The 13,523-nt window shown below is 39.2% G+C and overlaps 1 pseudogene; it reads left to right on the top strand.

Moving 5' to 3' along the window:
* Positions 1 to 11,192: 11,192 nt before the first annotated feature.
* Positions 11,193 to 11,785, top strand: LOC129078830 (ferritin light chain-like; annotated as a pseudogene).
* The last annotated feature ends 1,738 nt before the right edge of the window (positions 11,786 to 13,523 follow it).

Here is a 13,523-nt window from a genome sequence, read left to right as displayed (position 1 = left end):
CCACATATTTTTCATATAGTAGTGGTCATAACATGGAAAGTAACTACTGCCAGCTATATGGATAATAAATGACATTACATGATGTTACCAAATTATTGTAGAAAGCTCAGTTACTTCTACAAAAATAAATTGCTCAAAATATCAATTTTTTAAATTTTCAACTGTGTTTTCTCAAACAGAATCAAACTGAGTATAAAGCACTAGAGGTTTGGGCTACATGTTTCTCATACCTGAATGGCTGCCACATCTCATCATGCAACTAATTGTGCTGATTCTTTGTCCTCCTTAAAGTAGACCGAATTTAAGACCTCTCCCTGCCCTCAACTTTGCTACCTTCATACAGGCCACACACATCAGCATCATCTTTCAGTGGAGTACTAAAAAATGAACGAATTTTGTCTTTCTTCTTTTGGTCTTAGTTTCCTTTAAAAAGTTTTTCTCATTGATGCCAGAAGGAATTGTAAAATGCAAACCCGATCAGGCCACACTCTGAAAACTCTCCAGCGATTTGAGTTGTCACCCCCAGAATGCCATCTAACCTCAGCACACCTCTCTGGGGCTTGTCCAGTCTCTTCCCTTCTCTCTGTTCAGCATGACACTTTATATCTTCCCTAGAACAGGTAGGCTTCAGAGGCCTGTGCAAAATTCAGCTTTGATGAGCCCCTTGAGAAGTCCTTCCTTTGTGTCCCAAGCTTCCTGTTTGGGGAATATGCTTATCCTTTTTAGAGAATTAAAACAAGATGTCATGAGTCAACTGTTTATTCATCCTTTGCCTGACCAGACAGAGTTTTTCAAAGATAAAAGCTTTGAGTCATTTATAAATAAACCTTCACCAGTTTTTTAAATTCTCAATAAATGTGTGTTGAATAACAAATCAATAGTAAGGGTCTGGGTCCCAAATTGGAGCTTAATATATGCTTATTAGCTAAATTCTTGTATTTATTAAACTCTGTAGGATCTAATTTATATTAATTGGACTTAGACAAAAAGAGTTTCTTGCTTTTGAGGCACTAAGCTTCATGTCAAACATGAGAAAGCAAAGCACTAGTTCAACAACCAGAGAAGAGAATGAAGACCGCTATTTTCTGAACAGAAGAAAAGAATGTTCAATGTCCACCGGTTAATTCTCCTCTGTTGTTTTTCTCAAGGGTGCATATATAAAGCTGCTTTTCTTATAACAATACAGATTTTTGGCTAGGAACCATTAACAAGTGTGTTAAGTCCTTGTGACAACTGATTAATTTTAGTTTAAGGTTATGAATACAAAACAATGAGTGTTGATATGTAACATGCATTTTAATGATGTCACAGCAAAAGTAAAGATGAGAAAGATAATTCAGTTTGCTTTCTGAAAAAGGTCACTTCTCCTGAGGTAAAGATTGTCCCTGAGGGTACCGATGCCTTTCTAGGCATGCTTCCCTTCTGCTGCCTCCCTGCCCCTCCTGTGCCTTGGGGATGTGAGCATTTATTTGGAATAAGGGCAGGTGGGTAGAGTACCGCAACGGAGGAAATCCCATGCTTTTAAAATGAATGAAAAGAGTTTTTGCCATTGATATCAGCATTACTCCAGCACATTTTAAGTTACTTTAATATTTACATTTAAGTTAAAAATTCAAGGAAATGGATATGGTCATGAATACTACATTTGCCTGTATATATACACATACACATACCTATGACTTTCTGTGGAGATGGAAGTTTCTGAGAAAGATTCTACATCATTTGGTCAAAGTTTATCGCTAGTATTTATAAGCAAGATGTTGTCTTTCAGCAGGGTTGAATCTTTTATAACAGCAGGGCCCAGAACAGGGGCTTCACAAACTTGGAGCTCAATATAGATTTGTGGAACCAGTGGATCAATATCTGACTCTAGATATGTTGGCAAACATTCAGTGCGTGACCCTTATGACCCATCCAGTGGGACTCAATAGGTTTTACAAACAAGAAAACAGATATTCAGGACACAGTTGTTTGTAGACTTAGTGAAAATTTATTTATAAATAAATGTTAAACTTCAAATGTCACAGACTAATGCAAAAGGGGAAGCTAAGCAAGATGTACTCAAGTTATCAAAACATACTTAAGTGTAAGTTATAATTGTGTATATAGAGCAAAAATTCTGTAATCTTTGATTTCAGAATTATCAACCAAATCTGTATATTGAATAAATGGCAAACAATGAGTGAGTAAAAGATAAATGGAAGGTAAAAGAAAGGACAGTATACAATAATCTGATTACATTAGTGACATTTCCTCAGAGGAGGAGAGATTTCTGTTAATGAGGGCTATAAGCCTTTAATCAGACTGCAAGACTTCCAGAAGACAGGCTTAAAGAGAAAAAACATCGAGAGAGAAGTAAGGATGTTCCAGAGAGAACCTGGTTTGAAGAAGCTGATCAAGAGCTAAATGAAAATGCAAGAGAAATGAAGAAAGTGGGTGGAGACATTGTATTTATATATCCATTGGGTGGAGGCCCTCATATTCATAGTCACACTGCCCTCCTTCAGGTTCTGTGTCATAATTTCATATCTAGACTGTGCTGTCAGTGGGAAGGAAATGTCTACCCTGAGACTTTCCAAAACTGTCTACTCTAAGATTAAGGAGAAGGCATTTGGGAAGTGATGTGATGTAGCAGAAAGAACAGTGGAGTTAAACGCCCTGAGTTTGGGTTACTAACTTTAGGTTACTAACTGGCTGTGTGGGGTAAAACAAGCTCCTTAACTGTACTGGGCTTGACTTTCCTTATCTGAAAAGTAAAGATAATAAACTTATGATAACACAAGAGAAATCACTCTTCCAATTAAGAGAAGATACAAACCATCTTCTTCTATTTGAAGAATTCTTGGAAAGTTTGGTCAGTGAAGGCTTATTGATAGAGATCAAATTCAAGGTAGATCTAAGCATTGTGACCTCATGCTGATGAATATTTGAAAGTAATATTATTTATGTCATTGTATCAACAACCGCTTTCAGGAAACCCTAGCTATTGGGGATAGAGTGTAAAAACTATAGATGAGCAAAGCTGATAACTCATTCCTTGACAACTGAACCCAGATCTTAGCAAATAGTAGATCCCCTAATGACATTTATTAAAAAGAAAAAAACATACTTTATTTTTGAAAAATGAGCTGTAATTTACATGTAGTAAAATCTACTCCTTTTTTTTGGTATACAATTCTATTAACTTACTGGTTTAAATGCTGACATAAGGTAAGACATCTGTGCTGATACATCTATCCTTGTTTGCTCAGCCCCATGGTCACCACAGGGACATAATTTGTGAGACTGTTGGTCAGGAAAGGAGAAAAATCCATGATATCCATATAAAGCAAAATAACTGATACATCTCTGTCTCATTGGACCCTGCTGAGGAATGACAGTATCATTGATGATGAAGATGGATAATCAAGAAGGGGGTTCATAAGGGCCTGCTTTATTATCCTTAATTAAGGCTGTCCACAGATGTACATTCAATACAGACATCCTCAGGAAATAACCCCAAATGGAGATGAGAGGAGAAGGGGAAAACATGTAGAAAATTGAACTTTCTAGACAGAATTATTGGTTTTTCAAAAATTGTTTGCAAAGTAAATTTCTATATATCCTACCATATTGTCTCCCAGTTTTATGACTGATTCTACAATATATCTCTTGTCTTGTGCTTATTTGACCTTCCCTTTCACCAAGCTATAACTGTCACAGAATAATGTACAAATCTGTTCAAAATGGCATCTAATGGGAAATAACCTTTTTATAAACTATTATTACCAATAATCAATCAAAGTCTCAAAAGATAAATTAAAGCTAGCTCTTTTCCTATGTGACATAATAAGTTCTGCTGTGAAGAACAGAAATACAGCTCAAGTGACCAGCACACTCCTTTAAATCCCATGGCTTCCAACAGTTCCCGTCTGGCAATGGTTGGAGAAGTGAGGCTTGGGTAGGGCAGGTGGAAACCATGAGATAAAATTCAGCCAGCTGCTTCCCGATGACAGAAGGTAGAGGACAGTTACGTCAGAGAGTGACTGGGGAAAAGGAAAATCTCAGCCCAGAGAAGACTTTTTAATAATGACTCAATTAAGAATATATAATGGCAGGTAAGTAAAAGAAACAAAAGTGCATTTTCTAAGTCTGCATTTTGGGAAGCACCTAATTCACTAAGAATAATTTATGTACTGCTAAAATGTGCATCCTCGGCTTTCAATTTGGCACCATAATAATATCAATGTCATCAGTTTGTAGCTACAGATAGTAATGAGTCAGGGCAATGAAGGAAAATGAAATACTCCCACTCTTTTAAAATTATTTTTAAGCTGAAAATAGAAATGGTTTCCTTTACACTGCTGGGCAACTCTGTGGGAAAGAGAATAGTGTGTAAGCCACCCACTCAAAGTAATTTCTCACCTGTCTGCCATGTGCCTGAATTTCTCAGCATCAGGGTCACTTTTTCCAGCCCCATATTAGGGAAACAGGCACAGAAAGAAATTCCATGGAAGGATGAAAGTCCCCTTCTCCAAAGCAAAATGATTTGTAGTAAACTACTTTTTATACTTGTTGTAGGTAGAAAAAAAACAAAAATGTTTTAACCTACAGGAATCTGATTTTAATACAAGTTGAATATAAACTAAAAAACTCCTAAACCATTATTTTAGAATTATTTCCAGAATTAAGGTCTTTGCATTTTACAACCCTGGGGGATGCTACTCTCATTGAAGTTTACAAGAATGTCGAAACACTGTTGAATAACACAGAGCCTGTGTAGCTGTATGGGACGCTCCCATCCAGATCTGTCTGGGCTGTAATGAGGCTGACTCACATGCCTGGGCAATATTGAAAGGGAATGATTTTAACCAGTTCAGATGACTAGTTCAGTAGGTTTTTTAAAGAGTCAGTGAACACTGGGAATATCAACAGGCCCTCTGCAACTTGTCAGGATTTTATTCTCATTTTTAATAATTATGGACATTTTCATATCATACTTCTGAGAACAGAGCTGGCACCATGCCTGTGAGGAGAAGGTACTTATTATCACAGACACTCCCCCTCCGCATGTTCTTGAACAGTTTTTTCTCTTGAACACTTATTGAAGTATTCAGGTTGAAATTATTGACAAGCAAAACAATGAATGAGAATGTTTTAATTATAGAGGTCTCATTTTGTGTATAATATCTGAAATTTTTAAAATCAACTCAACATCTATTATTTCATTTGACTCTTCCCATAAGGGAGAATGTTGCTCACAAGGCAGGTCATGGGATTGAGAATCCAGGGGATTAAGAAATTTGTTTCCGTTCCCTAGTGAGTAGTACCAGGGCTGTGATGGTACCCCACATTTTCTCCGTCCTAATCTACTGTTTTCCTTTAATCAACACTATCTCTTGGCCCTACCTGGCTTCTTTTATCAGCCAGGTAGAGATAAGCATATATACATTTGTTATTTATTTATTTTTTTGCTTGCTTTTCATTAAAATATTAAACAAAGTACCAAAAAAAAATCACTTCTTCAGGAAGGAAGGGGAGCAAGATCTCCTGCATTTTGCTCTTATTTTAGTCTGGGTCATTTCGTGAAACTTGGATGACAGCACACTGTCACTTCACAACAGAATCTGCATGGAATGATTCAGACCTGTACCCCACCCTCGCCAGTCCAAACCCAGTAACCCAGGTTCATTCCACAGAGGCCTGTTTGTGTGTTTCCCCCTCCCCATACCTCTTATGACCGTGGCTTCCTGTCCCACCCACAAACCTTCTGCAGACTTTCAAGAAGGCAATTCCTTCCAGTCAGTTAATCAGCACCCTGTCCCTCTACTGCACTCTGGCTAGACTAAGTAGACAGTGTCACTATTAAGCTGCTGAGATTCAGATGCCATGTCACACATGCAGTTTCAGAAGAGTGGTTGTAAGAGGGACAGCAGCCTCCCTGCCTGCTGACACGATGATGCCTGGCCCCGTGGACAAGCAGCCTGGAATCTCATTAGCCTCTTTCCTGGATGCAACATTGCATGTTAAGCATCTGTCTCCTCTGATTGCACTTCTTAGCGTGGGGTCTTTGGGGAACATGCCTCTAATATAAGAGCCTTGTCACTACCCTAGTTTTCAACATGGCTGCAGGAAAGGCCTTTCAACTCCTTTTTGCCTTTCTTTATAACTCGAGTATCACAAATTAGTATCTCCTCATCTGCAACCAGGTTTTATCATTGTCCAATAAAACGTCCTTTCCATTTGTGTTCTCTTAACAGAATCACTGAGGATTTTATGCTTACCCTGGCTAAGACCTGGTACAGACCTTTTTTTGGCTTATTTCATGATGCTTAGGCAGTGTGCCTCCTGTGCCAGGGATCTCATGTAAACTGAGGTTCCAGAACACACCTGGACTAGCTTTCCACTGATTGGGTTCTCCTAGGACAAGGTTATATGAAAGGTCAGTTGTTAGTTAAGGAAGCCATATGTCTTATATATAGCAATATTCTGTACTTGAGGCAAGTTGGTTTAATTATATTCCATCCTGGGCTCTACTGGTAGCTGGTTAATAATTCTTAGAAAAACCTGATAGCTATGTACATCTCAACTTGTAAACTCTTCCACTGGCAAGAACTGTAAAGCAAGGAGGGACAACCATTCCTATTGCCCTATAAGGACTTTATTTCCATAGAGATTTTGCCTCTTAAATTGGCTCCTGATTGTTATGTTAACTGGAATTCATATTTTCTTTCCTCAGTACTGATTCCATTTGATTAATACATGAAGCACTTGCTGTATTTCAGGCACTGGTTAGAGTTTTAAGTTTTCAGCTCCCAGGCCTGAAGAGATTGTGGTCTATAAAGAAAAGGTTTTGCTTGGCCTTGACACTCCATACAGCTTTGTTCAGGTGGAAAGCTCAGCGATTATTGGATTTAAAAAATGCAATTGATGAACACTTATTTAAGGCTGCTTTATGTGCCAGGATGGGGTTTGTGGGCACAGAAAAATTCAGAATAACAAAAGAAGAGCCTTTAGTCTGCAAGGGGTTCAGTGATAATTGAGATGATATAACAAGTTTCACTTGTAGAAGGAAGAGGGGACCAAAATAGCAATGGTCTTGAATATCAGAATATTTGGTAGGTGATGAATAATCAATGTACCAAATACAGTGGCTCATACATAATGATTAATTAACTTAAAATATATACATTAGCTGATTGTTCCATGAATGTTTTAGTTCAAGTACAACAATGCCAGCAGAAAAAGAAGCCAGTATTTTAATCCTGATAGATCTTAATGACTATCTGTAAACTGTCTATCACTTTTTCTTTTTATCCTCTCCCAAGGACACTTTTTTATTGCTTTTTAGAGAGACAAGAAGGGAAAGAGGAAGTGAGAGAGAGAAACATATATGTGAGAAAAACACGTGGGTTGGTTGCCTACTGTATGCACTCAGACCAGGGATTGAACCTACTACCTAGGTATGTGCCCTGAATGGGAATCAAATTGACAACCCTTTGATTATGGGAGAATGCTCCAATCAACTGAGCCACACCACCCAGGGCACATTTTTCTTTTTAAGGAGAAAATATTAGACTAATAACGGTGCTATCTTCTTTATCATTGACCATGACAGGTATTAATACCATATAAGACATCCTGAATGTATGATTTATGATCACAACAGCCCTGTGAAGCAGCCATTTCTATCATCAAGGCAGGCCGTGAGGCTCAGAGAAGTTAAGCAACTTGTGTCATGTGGAATATCTTGTAAAAGATGCAGTTGGGATTCAAACCCTGCCCTCCTTGTTTTAAGTGTCAGGCTCTTTCTGCTCTGCACAATGAACCCACTTAGGCTAGACTCTTCTCCTATCGTGTGATCTAATGTGAAAGGAGAATGAATTCTGGGCCCAAGGGAGAATATTTTCCTATGTCCCTTAAAGGTCTTTCCAGGAATCTGTGGTTCAGCTCCTTCTCTGCACTGCTATACAGATGGCTCATGCTGCAATACTGTCAGGTTTAATGTATGTCACTTTGTGCAGATAAGAGTCCATAATGGTAGGACCATGCCTCATTCACATTACTGTGTTCAGCTCCTGGCATTATGCTTGGAACTTTGTAGGGAGTCACTGATGTTTACTGAATTTTATTGAATCATATCAGGCATGTACAGGGGGCAAGTATGATATGCTGTATAGCTCATGGATTTGCAATGAGGTTCCAGGATGGAATGCCAGATTGTGTGATTTGGGGCTCCTCGGTCACTTTGAGCATCAGTTTTGCTTCTCTAACTCTGTACCTCATACTCTTGTAGTGACGATTGAATAGAGAAAGAAGATGAATGTGGTGTGCCACCACAATGTGTAGCACATACTGGACACGAAACCAATTATGTGTTCCTGTTTTTCTCCCTTTTCCCTTTAGTGCTAATTTTGAAGGTGACTTTGGGACATGAGTATTCTTTAAAACCCAGACATTCCAGTAGCCCAGAGCCTCCCTGTGTTTCAAGTATTCTTGGTTATATGATAAGTGGCCTAAAGCCACTAATGATTCACTCATTGGTCTTAACAAGCTAATATGCCCCTAAAGGTGCTTTCGTAACACAAGCAAGGGAAGCAAAGGGTTGAACCATTTATTCTGTGAATTTGATTGATGTCGACAGGCAATCTGGACAGCTGAGGTCCAAATGCACACTCTTTTTTCCTTTTCCTTCATGGCAGGATTGATTTTGGCCTGAATCATCTGAATAATTGCCTTAGCTCCCCTAAGACATGTCTTTCACTTTGTGGGTGTAGACAGCTATAGAAAACAAGTATTATTTTAACCTCCTCAAAACATGGAAACTCTCAAACACAGAGAGGTTAATTGGTTTGACAAATGTCACACAGCTCCTCAATCGTGAAGCTGAGAGACAGCCTCCAGGTCTCTAAGCTACCCCTCCTCTCAACACATTAAAGAAAACCATTATAGCTGCCTAAGCATATCGATGCTTTAAATAGAAATAATAACCTTTACAGTCACACATTTCTTCCCTTTTGGGTATAGAAATTATAGTCCAAACCTGTTTTAATAATGAGGTAATTGCATACAAAAAATTTTTACTATGTCCATTACCTAAATGTCACATATTCCTCTGTCTTAAACTTATACTTTGCATTTAGGTAAAACAGACAATAGATGGCTAGAAAACAAACAAATGAAACAGGTTAAAGTCCTTATTTTTCTTTATCAAATAATAAATGATGCTCTTAGGAGTCATGAACTCATCATTGAATCAGTGTTTTAAAGCTCTTTCTATGAGCATGGTGCTCTGCTGCAGAAAGGCTCCCATTGAAGCGCATGTCCCATAAGAATGGTGGGATGCAGCCCTGGGAAAAGATCAAGGCCTATGGTGTGAAGTACTTAGTTCCTGTCCTGGTTCTGTACCAACTGACTGGGCAAGTCACCACAGCCCTTGGAGAATGGAAACTACAATATCCAGCTGGACTAACGCTAATGAGTTTATTTAGAACCTAGTAAGATCATGTAAAAGAAATGACTTTCAAAATATTGAAGAACTATATGAATAAATTACTATAATCTTTCTACTAAGGGAAGAAGAAAAGATTGTGATTAGTACAAGGCTGTATGTAAGCACCACTCCATGGAATGAATATTTTGTACCCTGTGAATCTAGAGACAGAAAAATCCATATCTGCACTTATAGTTGGAAATAACCCTTGGGACTGGTTCTTGAATTGGAGCTTTCATTTATATGGTGCTTTTAACTTTAGGTAAACAAATATGCCATACATTCTCAATGTAACCCAATTATTTCATGAGGCATTAGGGAACAAGTTATTAGCCCTATTTTCTCTTTAGGTAATTTGAAGTCCATATAGGTAAGTTCACAATCAAGCTCAAGATCACATAGCAAGCTACTCCATAAGGATAGGATCTGTAACTATAGGCAATGAGATTGAAATTGTCCTCTACAAACATAAATGTAAGATCACAGAGAAGAGGAGGAGTGTGTCATATTAAGCCACTTGTCTCCATTGTGTGGAGGAAGATGCTGAACTGATTAGAAGTCTTTGAATTACCTGCAGATTCCAATCACAGTTGTATGTCTTCCACCTCCGAACACATAATTGAAAGATTTTGTACACCACATTGTGTTCTACCTAAAGTATTGATTGCACTTTCTGGTAGGCTGTTTCATAACCCTGGAGTACTATGAAATGTAGACAAAGCTAGGCACAAGATAGGACTCAAGACACTTCAAATCTACTCTTAGTTTGGGGACTAATTTGCTCTGTGACTTTGAGCAAGTCACTGAATTTCCTTTAACTCTCCTGTATTTAAAATGGAAATAATGTTAATTATCCTAGTTACCTGAGAATGTACTAGGCGAATACATGTTAATACCAATGCCATACAAGTGCAAGATATTTCCTATGACTGTTTCTCTGATGGTTATTATAAGAAAGGGTAACATATGTCAACATCAATCAATCAAAATGTCTTGAGTACCTAACAGGTGCTCTAGAGAGGGCAAAGAAATATGGCAAAATAATGAAAGTTGAAAGAGGTGCATCAAACCAAGTAGATGTAATAACTGTATACAGGCAAGCTCACACTCAATGGAAGTGTTTCTGAAGACCAAACAGGTGGTTTACATTTTAGAAAATGCAAAATTTCAGAGGAAATAAACTTAATGGACACAAAACACAGAAGAAGTGGGACTCTATCTTGGTTTGACAAATTGGTAGGACAGGGGAGGACTAGAAGAAGAAGTCAGCCATTCCTATAGAATAGAAAGTAACCTCCATGAGGAGAAGGTTTTTAGTGTGTCTTGTTCATTGATGCATCCCAGAGCCAGCTGCCTTGTTGAGGCACCATAAGTATGTGTGAATACACCCATTATGGATTACAGCATGGAAAATGTATGCAGGTGAAAATGCACCAGAGCAAGCTAGGCTATCATCCTGACAGGAGGAGGTTTGTGATGAAGTTTAGTAGAAGATAAGTTTGAAAGAAATATTTGTGCCAGTGCCCTCAGTGGTCCCCTGGATGTGTCTTTTGCTTCCAGTGTTTGGATGGAACACAGCCAGGGATGTCCTTTCTCGCAACCTCCGACCACCCTCCAACCCCTTTTCCAGTCACCACCTTCAGAATCACCTCAGTCATCCTCGGCCTCTGAGACCAGCCAACACCATTTTTTGACCTTACCTCCTTATTCCTGAACAACAATGAGCCCCCTAATTCATCAGAATTATGCCACTGAACTGGAGGCTGCTGTCAACTGCCTGGTCCACCTGCATCTTCAGGCCTCTTACACCTACCTCTCTCAGGGCTCCTGCTTCAACTGGGATGAGGTGGCTCTGGAGAGTGTGGGCAGTTTCTTCCATGAGTTGACCAGGAGAATTACAAGGGCACGGAACATCTCTTCAAGATCCAAAACCAGCACAGTGGCCTTGTTCTCTTTCAACATGCTAATGCCTTCCCAGGATGAGTAGGGTTAAACTCAGGACACCATGGAAGCCGCCATGGTCCTGAAGAGGAACCTGAGCCAGGCCCTTTTGCACCTGAGTGCCCTGGGTTCTGCCCATACAGACCGTCATCTCTGTGACTTCCTGGAGAACCACTTCCTGGTTGAGAAGGTGAAACTCATCACAAAGATGGGCGACACCTGACTAACCTCCACAGGCCAGCCGGCCCCCAGGCTGGGCTGGGTGAGTATCTCTTCGAAAGTTCACCCAGCAGCCTTTGGAGCCCAGGAACCATTGCCCCGGTGTCTGGCTTTTGCCTAAACCTCTCCCTGAAACCAGTAGACATCCCTTGAACCACCCTGAAACCCTCTCTCATGCATTGAACCAAATGAAAACAATAAAACTTTTTGCAGAAAAAAAAAAGACTAAGTTAAGAATAATATTGAATGGAAGAACCAAAGACTCCTAGAACTTGGAGCTATGAAGAGTCCTAGCTTTGGGACATGTCTTAATCTGGGTTTGACAGAGTCCCAGGCAGGGGGAAGATTTGTAGATGTGGTCTAGGGAACCTACAACACTGCCCTAATGTGGATCAGACAATTGTGTGTATGCGTGTGTTTTTCACAGCTGAGCTTAACTTTCTGTCAGAGGCCTAAGTTGGTATATGCCATAAAATTGCCAAAGAGTCCCTAAAAGTCCACATATGAGGCGGCTTTGTTACATGAGGAATCATTTTGTCACGTTATTATGGCACTTGGGGAAGCTTTCTAATTAATTACACCTAATTTGCATCCTATGTTTCAAGTGTGTGTGTTTTTACCATAGTTTAATAATGTTGACTGCTCCTCTGCCTTTCTTGTGTGTGTGGCCCAGTCCCAGGCTGACTGCAGGCACTCAGCAGTTGCCTGTGCAAGTAAAAAATACATCTGAATCCATCACGCCATACGTCCAGCTGAAATAGTTTTTCCCAACTGTAATGAAAATACAATGCTTATTATTTCATAGACATGATCTCTTCTGCTATGTGGTTGAACATTTTTGATGTTAAAATACATTCTCAAGTGCTTCTGAGATGTTCTATGTGCTGAATTCTGTTTCAATAAGCCCTTCTTAAGGACTTCCTAAAATAGTTGAGGTTACTAAGATGGCAGTCTTAGAAAATATCTCCATACCTGCCTTTTTATCTAGGAAGAAATAAAAGGCTTCTAACTTGAGCATCCCTTTCTTAGAATCGAAAGTCATATAAAAAAAATGTGCAATATGAATTTTGCAAGTAAGGAGGCACGCATTTCCATCAAAATTAAAAGAAGCAGTGCAGTGGGAATATGGATTGGTGGTGTCCTTCGAAGACTGCAGGTGGTGGTCCCCCAGGAAGGAAGGAATGAAGGCCCCTGAAGCATGCTGAAACCAGAGTCACAAGCACCTCTCTCTATAAAAATTAACCCAGAAGTAAAGGCTGGAAACTGTTTTTGAAATTCAATCAGTTTTAATTATAGCAATTACAAAAATGCCTTTATAAAAATACATCTCAGCAAGATGCAAGCAGAGTATTAGAGATTTCTAATGAACTTTTAACTCCTCTGAGAGATGGGAGATGTCCTGTCACCAGCAATTTTACCAGGAGAGTTTACTAAGAGGTGCCTCAATAAACAGAAATGCACACAAGCCTTTTCACACCAGAAACTTGTCTTCCCAACATTTTTACTGTGGTCACCTTGTTTTATTGTGGGAATGAAAACCTCCATGGCATCATGATCAAACAATGATGTCTATTACAGCAGTGGGAATATTTGTACAGATACCATGAGTCATCTGACGTTTTGAACTTACCAGTTAAAGTAGGAGTGGAGTGGAGGTTGTACTTTTGGTGAAGGAAGTTCAGGATCTCAGCATCTTTGTGCTGTGTCTGGTAATAGTAACTAATAAAAGACTGGATCTGGTGGAGCAAATGACCATGTAACAGCTAAGAATTCTAGTGGTGCCAGGTGTTTTGCTTTGGGACTCTGCTTTGAATGGGTGCACAGGGCATTTTTACCTCGAAGTTTGAAAAGGTTATATTAAGCCAGGTGGGCTTTAGAGTTGTGAAATGGG

The sequence above is a fragment of the Pteronotus mesoamericanus genome, unplaced genomic scaffold (genome assembly GCF_021234165.1).
Source record: "Pteronotus mesoamericanus isolate MK-2021 breed Mesoamerican mustached bat unplaced genomic scaffold, CSHL_Meso_final contig_74, whole genome shotgun sequence".
In the NCBI taxonomy this organism is placed as follows: domain Eukaryota; kingdom Metazoa; phylum Chordata; class Mammalia; order Chiroptera; family Mormoopidae; genus Pteronotus; species Pteronotus mesoamericanus.
The sequence above is the reverse complement of the archived record's forward strand: the minus strand, read 5'-3'. Positions and strand labels throughout refer to the sequence as shown.